General features: G+C 35.4%; 1 pseudogene; it reads left to right on the top strand.

The window, feature by feature from the left end:
* The window catches only part of LOC110223088 (ribosome biogenesis protein NSA2 homolog pseudogene), a 47,493-nt pseudogene extending 43,010 nt beyond the window's left edge, over positions 1-4,483 (top strand).
* Positions 4,484-17,926: the final 13,443 nt, after the last annotated feature.

The raw sequence follows: 17,926 nt of genomic DNA on the forward strand, positions 1-17,926 counted from the left end.
ACAAGAGAATCTTTTCATTAAGTGAGGATGACGGTATCCTCAACAGTAACGAGGAAGTTATGAAGAGGAGTGGGCATGTGGAGAAATTAGTTTATCTTGGGACATTTTGCGTTTAAGCTGGCTATGAGATATCCAGTTTGAACTCATAGGTAGTTGGAAATGTAAGACTGAAGGTCAGAAGAGAAGTCAGGGGTGAACAAGTAGATTTAAGAGTCATCTGCATAGAGATGATAACTGAGTTCATAGGAGCTGATGAAATCTCCAAATGAAACTATATAGAGGGATAAGAAAAGAGGGCCTGAGACAAACTTGAAGAATACCAATGGATGGTGGCTATGACATAGGTAAAAATCCAGCAAAAGAAACAAAGAAGGTCAGGCAGGCAAGAGAACTGGGATAGAGCATGTCATAAATACCTAGAGAGAAGAGAATATCAAGAAGAGGGTGATTGACAGTGTCAAAGGATGCAGAGAAGTCAAGAAAGATGAGGCCTGAGAAAAGAAAGCCCAGGATGAATTTAACTAAAAAGTGCAACTTGAGAAAAAATGTACTCAAATAGGAAATCGTAATTTAAGCACAGTGAAAAAAGACAGGATGCTTTAGGAAAGGAAATTATTTATGAATCCACAATGTGATTTTATTTGTTTTCAAAGCTATTTAACAGTATGATAAATAGTTGGATCTGATAAAAAAAAAACTATCAACAATTAAGTTCTGATGAATAATAATAAGTTATTATGCACTGCCCAGGGCAGTGCTCCCTATTTAAAAACAAATATGTTGAAATACTAGAACTAGGAAGTCCTAGGAGAGATAAACATTTATTAAGCACCTACCATGTGCCAGTCATTCTGTGAAGGGCTGGGGATAGAATGAGGCAAAAAACAGTTCCTGCCCTTCCAGGAGGTCACAATCTAATGGAAGAGAAAACAAGCAAACAGAAATTTACAAGCAAGCTATATCCAAGTTAAATCTTTTTGTTCAGTTGTTTTCAGTTGTGTCCAACTCTTTCTGACCCCATTTAGGGTTTTCTTGGCAAGGATACTGGAGTGGTTTACCATTTCCTTCTCCAGCCCATTTTAAAGATGAAGAAACTGAGGCAAACAGGGTTAAGTGACTTGCTCAGGGTCCCACACCTAGTGTCTGAGGTTAGATTTGAACTCACAAAGATGAATTTTCATGATTCCAGGTCTGGTCTATCCACCTTGCCACCTAGATGTCCCCTATACAGGAAAAATAGGGAATAAGAGAAAGAAGGCACTAGAATTAAGAGAAGTTGAGAACATTTTCTATTGGAATTTTAGCAGATATTTACAGGAAGCTAGGTAATTCAGTAAGTATTGATGAGAAGGAAGGGCATTACAAGTGTTAGGAACCAACAGAGAAAATGCCTAAAGCCCAAAAGATGAATTCTCTTATTCATGGAACAGCAAGGAGGCCAATGTCACTGGTCAGAGAGTAAGGAGCAACAAGAATAGAAAAGTACAAGGGAACTAGGTTATGGAGGACTTTAAATTCCAAACAGAGGATTTTATATGTGATCCTGGAAGCAATAGGAAGCCAGTCCATGATATGGTTAGACCTGAATATTGAGAACACCATTTTGGTGGCTGAATGAAGGAAATACAATTAAGGGGTCATAATCATGTCGCAGAAACTTTGAAAAGTAATTTAATTTATTTTGAAGGGTGGGAGAAGAAGAGGCCTCTTTAAAGTATAGGGGAAAATATCAAGGAAAATGAGGAATAAATCATCCCTCAGATGGATCTAAGCTCAGACCCATAACAGTAAAACTCATCCTACAGAAAAGGAACTGGAATCAAAGGTAATATTATAAACCCAAATAAAAAAGAAAAAGAAAATAGGTTCTTTTATAACTGAATAAGTCCAAGATTTTATATTAAAGGATATTGAGTTTATCAATTGACCCACTAGCCATTCAGAATAAGGTTTATTAAATCATTTCCACAATGCCCTCTTTTTTTCTACCTACCTAATCCTAGCTTGATCCATTCAGGTAGGATTATTCTGTTAAGCTTGGAAGAGGATTTTTGTTTTACCTTGGACCTAGTATAAGTTATTATATACACCTCAGTCAGTGATTCAAATAATATTAGACTCTAAATATAGCAATGCATTGATTAAACAAGTTTTCCCTAACTAATTTTCATTTGTTTACACACTATTAAATTTCTAAATTTGCTTGAGCATATTTGAAGCAATAGGAGCATAGACTTACCTAACGATTAAAATTATTATAAGAATTAGTTATTAGCTCGCTGTAGGGTAAGATTGAAATAGCTATTCCAAAGTTTCTCAGAGTTCTGATAAAACTCCTGGCTGGCCATGCATCTTATAGCAAAAAAAAAAAAAAAGTATTTAATAGTAAGCAGTAACTTAGGAAGTTTCTGAATATATTTCTTCCTAGCACCTATGACAGAAGCCTCAGGAACAACTATTATCTACATAAGCATTTTTGTATTTTACATTAAAATTATATTTAAACTATTGATATTCTTATGTGCTATAAACTATAGGACTCCATTTTCAATTCAACAAATATTTACTAAATGTCTACTATGTTTCATACAATGTGAAAATGCCCTCTCTCCTTCTCTTTATGACTTAGAATTTTTCACTTCTTATAAAGCTCAGCTGCAGTTACCACTTGCTGCTGGAGGCCTTTTCTGATCAATCACACCCCCCAGTATCCAGGGTCACTCCTTTATGAAATAACTCTGTATTTGATTTTTATATGTGTTGGGGAGAAATATCTATATCTATCTATCAACACCAATATCTATATCTATGAAATATATATATATGTAACTTTCCTTAATTGACCATAAGGCTTTTAAAAACAAGAATTGTTTTGTTTTTCCTTTCTGTATGCCCTTACTTAGCACATATTAGGTGCTTAACAAATGGTAGGTACTCAGTCAGTGATAGCAAAAGGATAAAGTTTTGACCTACACATTCCTGATCTTTCTCATTAAGGATCTTTTCTTAACTGCTTTTACTCTAAAAAAAGGACTACTGTAATTTCATTTCAGTTATTCCAAAGTCATGATACAGCCTCACATCCTGTTTTTTGGTCAAGTTCACAGTGTTACTGTAACCAATTACCTGAATTTATTAGCTGCCACTTAAGGCCATAAGGTCCATATTGGATAATAGCCTGAATAGTTTAGGTATTAGATTTTACACTGTGTAATTATAAAATCTGGCATACAGTAGCTACTTAGCAGATAGAAGGTAGAAGGAAGGAAGGAAATAAACTTTTGTTGAGGGCTTACTATGTGCTAGGCCCTGAACTAAGTGATTCTATAGATCTCATTTGATCCTCATAATATCCCTGGAAAGTAGTTGTTATTATTATCCCTATTTTGCCTATGAGGAACCCAACGTAGCCAGAGGTAAAGTGACTTGTCCAGGGTCATAGAGATAGTAAGTGACTGAGGCTAAATTTGAAGTTGAAACTTAGGTCTTCCAGCATTCCGTTCACTGCACCACCTAGCTTCCTCTAAAAAGTGCTTAGGAAGATCTGGGTTCAGATTTTTCCCCTGATATTAACAATCTGTGTGAAGTCACTTGTGTTCTGTGTGCCTGAGAAGTTGCTCTTTTTCTTTTCTGGCTCGGGAGGAATCGATCTTTAATGGCAGAGGGTCTGAACTTTGGAAGCATTTTCAGCGGCTCTTCGACAGGCCCCCAGCCCTCAACATGCCACAGAAGAATACATAGAGTTACACCAAAAACAATATGGCTACTGCTTGGATTACCATGAGAAAAAGCGAAAGAAGGAAAGCCGAGAACAAAGAAAATGATTGATCTAAAGGCCAAACTCTACCATAAATAGCGTCATGCTGAGAAGATTCAGATTAAAAAGACTATCAAGATCCATGAAAAGAGAAATACCAAAAGAAAGAATGATGAAAAAACTCCCCAGGGAGCAGTGGCTGCATATCTGCTGGACAGAGAGGGACAATGCCGAGCCAAAGTTCTTTCCAACATGATTAAACAGAAATGAAAAGAGAAAGCTGGTAAATGGGAAGTGTCCTTGCCAAACGTTCATGCCAGGGAGAAACAGAAGTGTTAAAGGTTATTCCAAGAGGAAAGAGAAAGAAGAAAGCTTGGAAGGGAATGGTTACTAAAGTATGCTTTGTTGGGGATGGCTTTATACCAAAACCACTGAAATATGAAAGATTTATTAGGCCAATGGGTTTATGTTTTAAGAAGGCTCACATAACTCATCCTGAACTTAAAGCCACTTTTTCCCTACTCACACTTGGTGTGAAGAAGAATCCTTCTCCCCCCCCCCACTATATACAACTTTAGATGTTATTACCAATGGGACTGTCATTGAAGTGAATATGAGTGAGCTGATTCTTGTGACACAAAGAGGCAAAGTTATCTGGGGAAAATCTCACAGGTTACCAATACTCCAGAAAATGATGGATGCATACATGCAGTCTTACTTGTTTAGATTAACTGATTGAATGAAGTTTTACATCTTTGACACTTATTAAAGATTCTGTAATATATCAAGAAAACCACAACAGTTACTACGTTGAACAGTCACAAAAGAAAACCAAAGACACAATTCTACCCATTGGTTGTTTTGATTTGAGATTAACTTGGAAAAGAGATGAGACACTATTTTCTATTCTTTTGAGACTTTTTCCCATTTTGGAGTGGCAATTAAAAAAAAGCTTTTGTAGTTAAAAAAAAGAAGAAGAAGAAGAAGATCCTTAGGCCTTAATCTATGATGCCATGTTTTATTTATTTCTTTATGTAGCAATATGGCAATAAGGCCCATTCTATGGAGCTTGCTTAAAGCTGGCCCAGCCAAGCATGTGGGAATATGGGCCTTGCTTCCAACCACAGAAGGCTTGAAAGGCTAAAAGGTCTGCACTTCCAAATGATGAAAAATTCCTTCTTCAAAGCCAGAACTATGACTTGGTGGATATTTAAAAGGAAGTAACCTGCTCTGTCAGCCTCTTCGTTTCTTTCTGTCTATAAATTACATCAGGACTGTTTCAGTCTTTATGAAGATCTCTGTGATGTTTTGATCCCATGAAAAGGGGGTGGGATGAGGATAGCTGCCCCAACTCCCCCATTTTACCAATTTTCAAAGGGGCTATGAGTATATGGTATCTAAAACATATGCCATGTTGGCAACCTTGTGTGTTGAGAAGTGCAGAGGTTCTATCCCATTGAAGCTGAATGACATCTGGGGAGGATTCTCCTGCAATTACTCTAGTACTTTTGGAGAGGATAACCATGGATAAGAAAATTGGCCCACACCTGGCTGTTTTGCCAGAAGACATGGATTATTCAAAGTGAAGGTGAAATAAAAAATGACTAGTTGCCAGCCTTATGAGCTGCTTTATCTTCTGATGAGATTGAGGTAGCCACCTTCCACTACATTGTAGTAGTAGTTAGAAGTTAGCTTGCTAAATCCTGTTTTAAGTTTATTTTTTGTCAAATGCCAACTTTTGATGGTCCTGTGTTTAGCATTCATTGCTCCTGTGTATAGAAATGTTATCTACTTCATATTATACATTGAGTCAATAAGCATTCATTAAATGTCTGCTATGTACAAGGCATTATGCTATACTTTGTGGACAGAAATAATAACTAGCATTTATATAGCTATTATTTCATTTATTTCATTTTCAACTAAGGCAAACAAAGTTTAAGTGATTTGTCAAGAAAAATAACTAATAGTTCCTGTTCTCTAGGACCTTGCAATCTAATGGAACAAACAATATGAAAACAAATATTTATTTAATCAGGGAAGCTAGGTGGCACAGTGGATCTAGTGCCAGGCGTGGAGTCAGGATGACCTGAGTTCAAATTCAGGCTCAGAAACTTACTAGCTGTGTGACCCTTGGTAAGTCATTTAACCCTGTTTGCCTCAGTTTCTTCATCTGTAAAATGAGCTGGAGAAGGAAATGGCAAATCATGCTGATATCTTTGCCAAGAAAACCCTGAAAGGGGTCATAAAGAGTTGGACACAACTGAAAATGACTAAATGATATTAGTATTAATTAGAATTGGAAAAGGCTTCCTATAAAAGGTAGGATTTTAGTTGAGACTTGAAGCAAGCTAAGGAAGCCAGGAAACAGATCAGGAAGGAAATAATTCCAGTAATGGGTCACAACTAGTGAAAATGCATGGATTTAAGAGGAGTATCTTATGTGAGGAATAACAAGGAGGTCGGCATTACTGGATCCACTGTGAGGAAGAGTAAAATATAGGAAGACTGGAAAGGAGCCAGATTATGACTTTAAAAGCCAAGCAGAGGGTTTTCTATCTGATAATGAAGGTAATAGAGAACCATTGGAGTTTATCACATGGGGAAGGGGGGAGGGAAATGACACTACGCTTCAGGAAAATCAATTTGACATTTGAGTGAAGGATGAACTGGAGTAGAGTGCAGAGAGATTTGAGACAAGGCAATGAAGCAGCAGGCTATTGCAAGAGTTCAGGCTTGAGGGGATGAGAATCTGTACCAATGTGGTGACAGAGTCAGGGGAGAGAAATAGATATATGTGACGGATCTCACAAAGAGAAAATCAACAGGACTTAAGTACCTTTTTATTCCTTTCTTTTTGGGAAGACACCATCAATGAGAGACATAATCTAAGCTATATAAATTAAATTGTTGCAAGCTCATTTGGGTTTAAGAAGAACGAGCCAAAATGTATGAGAACGAGGAGAGTAGCCCCTACTCATGTATGGGTGGAATCACCAAGGCTAAACCCAGTGTGAACTGAATGCTTCAAGACAGACAAGGGAGTGGCACAGTAGTCTAGCTGCTTGAACCCAGAAGCAACTGCTTAAGGTTGAATTTATATATCCAAAAGATAAAAATAAAAAAAAAATTTCTATATCCACATGTTCTCCAATAGAAAGTAAGTTTCTTGAGCGCCTGGACTGCTTTATTTTTTACTCTGTATCTCCATCACTTAGCATAAAAATCCTCCTTAGATGAAGGAAGAAGTCATAGTATGTTGACATACATTCCCACAATATATCTTATAAATATATAAATAAGCCTTATTAAGTTTTTCTCTTAGATACATCTATCATTGTCGTTATCATTATATCATTGTTTTTATTATTATTATTCATATGGATCTATGCTTTCATCAGTGTGGGAAGGTAAGACTCTGTGACAAAATGTCCTCTATCAATCCAGATCTGCAACTGACAATCTTAGGAACTTGATTCCAATTTGTTGTGTTCTCAAGACCAGCTTTCTACATTGCCAGGATGGTTTACACTACCATTAATACCACATATTGTTATTGTTGTTGTTTTTACTAACCAGAATTTCAGAATTTGACCTCTTAAAACTCAGAATCGCTCAAATAAACATACCCTATTTGAATAGATTCCATTTATATGCTGCTGTCATAAAGCAAAATAAATATACCAAATCCAAAGATTTCTTAGGTTGATGCAACTTTGAAGGATAAAAATTTTCATATAAAATCTTAAGTGGGTTTTTTTTAAGTTGATTTGTGCTAGAAAAATTTTAAGTGAGAGTGCTTCTGCAAACACCTGAGTGCTATTCAGCTTAATTGGGTTATAACTCATGCTGATTGAGTTTTTCCCCTGCTGAATCTAATTTCTTTCTATTTCAATGTTTTATTGTTGAGTTTTGTTTGGAAAGTAGATGGAAATTGAAGAACTCTAATTTTTAAGAGCCCTAAAGGTAAGTATTCTTTTGTTTTAGTCATTCCTATGAACACCTGTGCACTGTTGAGTTTAATTGGGTTACATCTGGTGCTTCTCCACTGTGGAGGGAATGGGGGTTTGCAGGTTGATAAGAAAATTTGACATTTTAAGTCATTGTTTTATTGCTGTAGTTGTTTTCCCACTTGCTTCCCCTTCTGTGCACTTGTAAGGTGCATGGTTTAGAAGATTCTGTAAGGAGAAATGAAGAAATTATGGTCTGTCTTTAGCATAGCATGTAGTTTGTCCTGGTTACTGTATGAGTTTTATCTTTCCATTATCAAAAGCAAATACCCTCAAAGTGAGGTGAAATTACCCTTTGAAACTGTATGACCTCGGTTGCTCATAACGCGTGCAAACCTCCCTTTGTAGATACATTTGCAAATAATGAGAAATTGAGGTTGAATAAACAACTAGTGAAAATTTGAATTTCAAAATGTCATAATTCATATTATATCACTAATAGAATTGTTCTTAATAACAATGTTGTTTAGAAATGAATGTCATCACCTCCAACCGTGATGTTCAAGAAACTTCAGTGGCTCCCAACTAGACTATAAGATCATAGGTCATACATCTGGAGCTGCAAAAGACTCTGGAGTTCATCTTATCTAGCCCCTTCATTTTACATGTGAGGAAATCAAGACCCCTTGAGATTAATGAATTGTTCAAGTTTAGATGGGTAATAATGAGAGGCTTGATTTGAACCCAGGTTATCTGATTCAAGAACTAATATTTCATCCTTCTAGGATAAATTTCAAACTCCTCTATTTAACATTTAAAGCTTTTCTAAGATGGTCATGTGATGAGCAAGATGGCTAAGTAATTTAACCTAATGCCATGAAAAGAAAGAAAATACATGTAGAAAAAGTAAAGCTAAATCCAAAGGATAAACAAAGCAGAAACACGTCACATCAGCAAATTTAAAGATTTGGAGCTTCTCCTCCACATCACTGCTCTCCACCCCTAATCTCTTTGTGTTCTAGAAGCAACCAATTCAATAAACTTTGAAGACAAGACTGTGGGGGGTCTTGGCCAGTCTTCCCCCAGCCCAGGACACCATGGCATAGTGAGTAGACAGCCTGATTAGAATCAGGAATAATTGGGGTTCAAATAATACCTCAGATAAGGGCTCTGTAAATATTTTTTAAACTGGCTGGTTGGGAGTGGGGGCAGAGGTAGGGAAGCAAATGGGACACTTTTAAGTTTAATTTGAATTATGAATATTGTCTCCATCATTTTCCCATCTAGAAATAAACAAAACAATCAACCAAGTCATGATTTTCTAGCATTTGTGATCAAATTGAAATTTTAGTAGTCGGTCATTTTCTAGCACCAACACCTCCTCCCTGCTCTCTTATCTTCCCCTAATATCAGTTTCCTCATTTGTAAAGTTCAATACCTTCCTTGAAGGAATGTTGTATGGATCAAATGAGACAACAGATTTAGAAAAAAGTAACATCCAAAGATTTACTAGTTTAAAAAGAAAAGTAAATGAGTTTCAAATCTTGAAGTATTATATAATTGTCAGCTGTTATCACTGTGGCACGCAAATGTTTCACCTGTAAGATGCCCTCTTTCAACTTCTTTAAAACACGTAGTTCAATCACAACAGTAAAATAGGCCAGCTTCCCACTAGCTTAGATGTCTAGATACTCCATGATGTCTCTGATGACTGGCATCTGTGTTGTCTGTGGTGACTGGCATCCCTATTTGGATTATTGGCATTAGCTGCTACCTTCTTGTCTCACAGATAGGTTATCCTGACTTCTTAATTATGGTACTTTTCTAGCAACATCCCTATTTTTCATCTCAGGTTCAGTTTAGGACATGTTGAATTTGAGATACCTCCAGGACATCTAGTTGAGGTATCTGAGACAAGCGAGTAGAGATGCAAGAATGGAGTTCAGCATCGAAGTTAGATTTGGATCAGTAAAGATGATCCTTGAATCCATGAGATGTGATGAAACTCCCAAGTGAAGAAGATGGCCCAGGACAGCAGCTGTTGCTCAAGAAACTTCAGTGGCTCCCAACTAGACTATAAGATCATAGCTCGTACATCTGGAATTAGACAACCTGGGTTCAAATCAAGCCTCTTGCATAATTATTACCCATCTAAACTTGAACAATTCATTAATCTCAAGAGATCTTAATTTCCTCACATGTAAAATGAGGGGGCTGGCTAAAATGAACTCCAGAGTCTTTCGCAGCTCCAAATGTATGACCTATGATCTTATAGTCTAGTTAGGAGCTACTGTAGTTTCTTGAGCAACAGCTGGCCCTTACTATAGCAGATGCAAAGGAGGCTGATCTGGGAGGATGTTGACTGACTGACTATATTACGAATTAGGAATTAGCTTTATCCACTGTTAATCTATCATATTATCACCTCATTACATTTCTTCGTGTCTTGTCCTATGGAGACAGCTGCAATTACTTACTCCTAAGTTGGAGAGTTTTGAGAATTCTTTACCATCTGATCCCTTTCTCTGGACTTTTTCATTGGTTATATAGTACAATATGCCTATACCCACTATTAATCCCTCCATTGTCTCTGTGTAGATATTCTTCAGTGACCCATGTCTTTTTACCATGTACCAATTCCTTTTTTAAAATAGTATTTTATTTTTTCCAATTAGATGCAAAGACAATTTTAACCATTTTTTTAAATTTTGAGTTCCAAATTTTCTCCCTTTCTCCTCTCCCCCTTCCCTAAGATGGTAAGCAATTTGATATAGACTATATATGTGCAATCATACCATGTATCAATTCCGAAGAAACACTAGTATTGAAAATGAGGTCCTTTGCTTTTATGGGAAGTTTGTAGTTAGAGCTTTTCAATTTCCTGAAATCAATCCAACCCCTCTCTTTTTTTTTTAATTCTGGGTAACAGCTTGTTGTCCATCTGCACTGTCTGTCCCAGATATACGTGGTTTTGGACAGGCTGTATAGGGTGCCCATCCAAATTCATCATGAAATCTGGTCAGCAGATAGTTTTTGTCCATTCCACCCTTCCTATGTGAAGGGACAAGCCAAAGTCCTTTAAGTGATGGCATATGTCTTCCAGGAAGTTTTCCAATGGCCTGGATCTTGATACAATGAGGATAATGCATGACCTGGACTCTGCACTGAATCTCCATCACAGTTGTAAACATTTTGGCAGGTATACATTTTCCTGGTTTAAAGCTTGCCTGAAATTTATTGACAGAGGGTCATTGAACATCATTGGTTCTTTTACTACTTCAAAGAAATCTGGGAAGATCTTTTTGATATATTGCTGGTACAAACCTAGTGGTAAAAGAGTCTGGAAGATGGAATTGTGTTTTATTGAATAAATTTTTCCCTTAATCAGCAAACAACAAACATGACAAGATAGAAATCAAGATCTACCCCCTTTTGTTTAATCAATAAGCTGTAAAGATACTATCCATTTGTTGAATATCATTTATGAAATTCTGCTTATTTCCCAATAATACCTTCATGGAACACACCATTGCCAAAAATAAATCAGTATGAGTATAAGTCACATAATGAGATTTTACTTGTTTTAACAAGAAAAGAGTCAAATCTTTCTGAATGCTGTTCAAATTCTACATGGCACAGCTTTAAATGTTAATAGATTAAAGGTGGGATGAATTAAGCAATAGTGAAAAATATAAAGTGAATTATAACATTTTGTTTCTTTTTTCATTCTCAGTCTACAATCTTCATATTTTATATTCTAAAACATTTTTCTTCCTAAGTGTTTTTGTGATTTCATAAGAATATGCTCATCATATATGTTCTGATTATAAAGATTGCTACAAGATAGAGTCCATCTTGTTCTTTCTCAATGAACTTTCATAAATGTTTCTGTATAGATGGAGACTAAGCATATGGGCTAATAGTTATTAAACATTAACAGTTATTTAGTATTGCACATTTCTCTTAGAGAATCTCCTGAGGAACTTCTGTTATTCTGTCACCTTTTTTCTTTATCAATAAGATCTTAGATTTTGCCACATCTTTGACATTTCCCCCTTTCATATTTGTTGCATATTTTTCCTTTACTGCTTTCACACATGTATACTTACAACCTGGATCTTTTCTCTCTCCTGGTCCAACCTAGCCACTTCTCCATCTTTCTTCTTTTTTTTACAACCATTTCTACCTCTTCTGTGAGCATGTGATTTTATGGTCCAAGTGTGAGGATCATTCAAGTCCTTCATAACTGCTTGCCCCAAACCTTTCCAATCTTCTTCCACCGTCCACCCCACCATGTACACTGGGACCCAGTGACACTGGCCTTCCTGCTGCTTCTCAAATGATATACCCCGTCCCTTAAATCCAGGCATCTTAACAAGCTGGTTTTCCCCCCATGGCTGCAATGCTCTCTCTTCTGAACCCATACACTCGTTAATAATTCCAAAATCACTTGTGATCCCACCATCACAAAAACACATACTTGCACATGTACTTTTGATCTGAAAATCAGACATACATTTCTGATCCCACAAGCATACTTACATACTAATGGTTCAACACTTCTTAACCCACAATTGCACACACTCACTGATAATCTTACAATTATATAGATATACATTTTTGATCCCATAGTCACACACAGATATCCCATCATCAAACACCCGCTTCTGATCCAACAATCATAAACACACTTTTGATTTCCCAACCACAAGAAACCTTCTTCTAATCACACAATCACACAGACATACAATCAGACATACACTTGGTTTTGATCCACAATCACACACAATTCTGAGTCCATAATCTCACTAACACAGTTCTGATGCTACAATCTCACACAGCACTTCTGATCCCACAGTAACACACTGAATTTGATCTCACAATCACACATACATTTCTGGTCTCACAATCACATCCACACATCTGATCCCACAATCATTCACACACATATATTTCTGATCCCACAATCACAATGTACTTTTTATTACACAACTATACATACACTCCTGATCTCACAATCACACACATACTTCTAATCACACACACACACACACACACACACACATACACACACATTTCTGATCCCACATTCACACACATTTCTGAGCCCACAATCACCCACACTCTTCTGGTTGACAATAAAACAAACATCTCTGATCCAGAATCAACACACACACACACACACACACACACACACACACACACACACACGTTTCTTTTTCCACAGTAACAAACATGCACTTCTGATCTTATAGTTACACACATCTGACCCAAAAATCACATTCTTCTGCTGTCATGAACTCACATATGCATTTCTGATTCAATACTCATGCTTCTGATCCCAAAATCATACAAACACATACGCGCACACACCAGTGATCCCACAATCACACACATACATTTCTGAACCCACTGTCACATACATGCTTCTGATCCCACATTCACACATGTTTCAGGTCCCAAAATATGCAGATACACACACACACTTCTGATCTTACAATCATACACACACATTCTTCTTATAACATACACACTTATTATCCCACCATCACATAGGTTTCTGATCTCACAATCACAGATCCTTCTGATCCCACAATTATACACATACACACACTTATGACTCCACAATCACACACACATACATCTCTGATTTTACAATCATACACACATACACACACACGCGCACACACACATACTTCTGATCCCAGAATCACACACGTCTGTTCCCACAATCACACATGCTCCCACTCCTCTGATAACACAAATATACTTCTGATGCCACAATCTCATGCCCGTGCTTCTTATCCCACAATCATATACTCAATTTTGATCCCACAATCACACACACTTCTGATTCTACAATCACACACACAGACACACACACATACCCCAGGTTTTACAATTACAGACAATTCTGATCCCACAATTATACACACACAAATGCTTCTGATCCCAGAATTACACACACATTCTTCTATACTCACAATCATATACACACACTTCAAATTTTTAAAAAAACCACTTTTCTGATCCCACAGTCGTTCACCCCCATTTCTTATCTTACAATCCACACTCACACTTCTGATGCAAAAGATACAATACATGCTTCTGATCCCACAATTACTGGCACACACTTTTATCCCACAATCAGACAAACACTTCTGATTCTACAATCACAAACATACACAAACTTCTGATCCCAGAATTACTCAGACACATGCTTTTGATACCACAATATTTTTACAATCAAATTGTAAAAATTAGCTATTTAAAATAATAAAATCAAAATTAGGATGTCAATTTCTCAAAATTAGGAAAGCAAAATTAGAGTGTCAACTTGTAAAGATTAAGAATTCAAAATTAGAGAGTAAAACTGTCAAAATTTGAATGATGAGTTGTAAAAAAATAAAGACTCAAAATATTAAAATTTTAAAAATTAAGGAATTCAAATTGTCAAAATTTAAAGTCAAACTGTTTATTTAAAAGTTAATATTATGGGTTAAATTTACTAAATTAAAAAGTCAAATCTCCAAAATTAGGGAGTCAATATTAGGGAATCAAATAGTAAAAATAAGAGATTCAAAATTAAAGACTAAAACTGTCAAAATCTGAATGGTAAATTGTAAAAAATAAAGATTCAAAATGTTACAATTTTAAAAATTAAGGAGTCGAATTGTCAAAATTAGGAAGTCAAACTGTTGATTTAAAAGTTAATATTATGCTATGTGGTGTAGTGGATAGAGCACCAGCCCTGGAGTTGGAAGGATCTGAATTCAAATCCGGCCTTAGACACATAACATTCACTTCGCTATGTGACTCTGGGCAAATCACTTAACCCCAATTGCCTCACCAAAAAAAAAAAAAAAGGTGATATTATGAGTTAAAGTGTCTAAACTAAAAAGTCAAATTTTCAAAATAAGGGAGTCAACATTAGTGAATCAAATAGTAAAAATAAGAGATTGAAAATTAGTCAAAAGAAGGGCGAAAGTTTTAAAATTAAAGATTTGAAATTAGGGAATCAAAATGTTGAAGCTAAAAAAAATTAAGGAGTCAAATTGTCAAAATTAAGAAGTCAAAATAAGAAAGCTAAAAATAAGAAGTCAAATTGTCAAAATTAGGAGGTCAAATTTTAACATTGGGGAGTCAACATTAGAAATGAAACTAAAATTAGGAAACTGATTTTTCAAAATTAGGGAGTCAATATTAGATATCAAACTAAAATTAGGAAGTCAGTTTTTCAAAATTAGGGAGTCAATAATAGAAAGTCAAACTGTAAAGATTAGAAATTCAAAACAAAAAAGTCAAAATTATAGAGTCAAATGGTCAAACTTAGGAAGTAAAACTAAAGTATCAAATTGTAAAAATTAAGAAATTAAGTTGTTACCATTAAGGAAAAAATTAGAGAGTCAAATTGTCAAAATTAGAGAACTAAAATTAGGGAGTCAGTATAAGGGGGTAAACTATCAAAATTAGTTTGTTAAATTGTAAATATTAAAGATTCAAGATTATAGAATCAAAGCTTTTAAATTAAAGGAAAATTAGAGAGTCAAATTGTCAAAATTAGGTAGTTTCTTTTAGAGAGTTCAATTGTAAAAGTCAGGAAGTCAAAATTAGGAAGTTGAATTGACAAAAATTAGGAAGTCAAAATAAGGGAGTCAAAATTAGAAAGTCAAATGGACAAAATTAAAGAGTCACAATTAGGCAATGAAATTGTCAAAAATAAGAAGTTAATATTAGGAAGCCAAATTGTCAAAAGTTGGAAGTCAAAATTACGCAGTCAAAATTAGGGGTTCAAAATGTTAAAATTAGGAAATCATCTTTTTAAAATTTAAAAGTCAATATTAGGGAGTTAAATTGTCAAAATCAGGAAGTCAAAATTAAAGAGTCAAAATACAGATTCTAATTGTCAAAATTAAGAGGTCAATATTAGGGACTCAACATGTAAAAATTAAAAAGTAAAATTAGAGAATCAAATTGTTTAAAATTAAAGAAACATTTGAAAATTCAAAGAGAATGAAAAAGTCAAAATTAATGAGTCAACAGGGAGTTAAATTGCCAAAGTTAGAAATTCAAAATTATGTGTTCGTATTGTCACAATTAGGGAGTCAAAAAATCATGTTCTAAACTAGGGAATAAAATTGGCATAATTAGGGTATCCAATTTAGGCAGTCAAAATTAGAAAGTCACACCTCTGATCCCAATCTCTCACTCTTCTCTCTCTCTCTTCTCTCTCTCTCTCTCTCTCTCTCTCTCTCTCTCTCTCTCTCTCTCTCTCACACACACACACACACACACACACACACACACACACAAAATTCTTATAAAATATTCAAAAACACATTTCTTATCCAGTCATGCAGACTTCTAATCTCCCAACGACAAATACACATTTCTGCTGCCACAATCACACACACTAGTGATCCTAAAATCACACAAACACACTTCAAACTCTACTATCACATACACGCACACACTCTTTTGATCCTTCAATCACACACAGACCTCTGATCACATACTGATGTGCACTTCTTATGCCACCTCACAGACTTCTGATCTTACAATCACACACATACACATGCACTTCTGATCCCACAGTATTATGCACACTTCTAATCACACATACTTCCAACCACTCCCCCACACATATTTCTTTTTTTAAATATCTTCTTTTCCCGCAATTACATATAGAAACAATTTTTAACATTTGGTTTATGTTTTTTAAGTTTTGAGTTCCAAATTCTATCTCTCCTTCCTTTTCCTCCCCCCTCCCTAAGACAGTAAGCAATCTGTTATAGGTTATATGTGTACACACATATGTGAGGCCACAATCACCCACTTTTCTCACCATACAGTCTCATACATGAGCTTTGAATCCCATAATCACACACTGATGCTTCTAATCCCAAAATCATACATACACACTTCAGACTTCACAATTATACACATAATTTTGTTCCCTCAATCACAATACAGGCACTACAGTCACAATACACTTCTGAGTCTACCAAAACACTCTTCTCATCACACATTTTTCTACTCAAGCTTCTGATGCCAAAATCATACACATTTCTAATCCAAAAAGAAAACACGCTTCTGATTTCACAATCACACTTATGATCCCACAATAACAATACATGCTTTTGATCTCACTATCTCACATTCATGTTTATTATCCCAAGTCACAATACACTTCTGACCTTAAAATCACACATACATCAGATCCACACTCACACATCCCACTTTTGAGCCCCAAATCTCACACATTTCTGATCCCACGTTCACAGTCACCCACACTTCTGATTCCTCAATCATATATGTGTGTATGTGTATGTATATATGTATATATGTGTGTATGTATATATGTATATATATATATGTGTGTGTATATATGTATATATGTATGTATATATTTCTGATATTAAAATTACACATATGCTTCAGATTCCACAATTTACACACACTTCTGATTCCAAAACCACACACACACACTTTAAAATAATTTATTTTCCCCAATTAAATTTAAAACAAATTTTAACATTCATTGTTAAGTTATTTCCAAATTCTACCCCTCCCTCCCTCCTCTCTACCCCCCTTAAGACAATAAGCAATCTGATGTGGGTTACACATGTGCAATCATGTAAAACACTTCCATATTAGTCATTTTGCTGAAAAAAAAACTTGAACAAAACAAAAAAAGAAAGTGAAAAATACTATGCCTCCATCTGTATCCATACAACATCAGTTCTTTCTCTTAGTGGTGGATAGCACTCTTGATCATGAGTCCTTTGAAATAGTCTTAGATCATTATTGCTAAGAATAGCTAAGACATTCACAGTCATTCATTGTATAATAATGCTGGTACTGTATACAATGGTCTTGGTTCTGCTCACTTCACTATTTCAGTTCATTTAAGTCTTTCCAGGTTTTTCACGAAATCATCCATGCTTGTTATTTCTAATAGCACAATAATATTCCATTACAATCATATATCACAATTTTTTAGCTATTCCCCAATTGATGAACATGCCCTCAATTTCTAATTCTTAGTTACTAAAAAAGACCTACTATAAATATTTTTTTTTACCAAAAAAGGAATTTCCCCTTTTTCTTAATCTTACTGAGATACAGACCTAGTAGTGGTATTGCTCGATCAAAGGGAAGGCACAGTTTTAAAGCCTTCTGGGTATAGTTAGAAATTGCTCTCGAGAATGGTTGATCA

This window comes from Phascolarctos cinereus, unplaced genomic scaffold (genome assembly GCF_003287225.1).
Source record: "Phascolarctos cinereus isolate Bilbo 61053 unplaced genomic scaffold, phaCin_HiC Scaffold_9;HRSCAF=440, whole genome shotgun sequence".
NCBI classification, from domain to species: Eukaryota; Metazoa; Chordata; class Mammalia; order Diprotodontia; family Phascolarctidae; genus Phascolarctos; species Phascolarctos cinereus.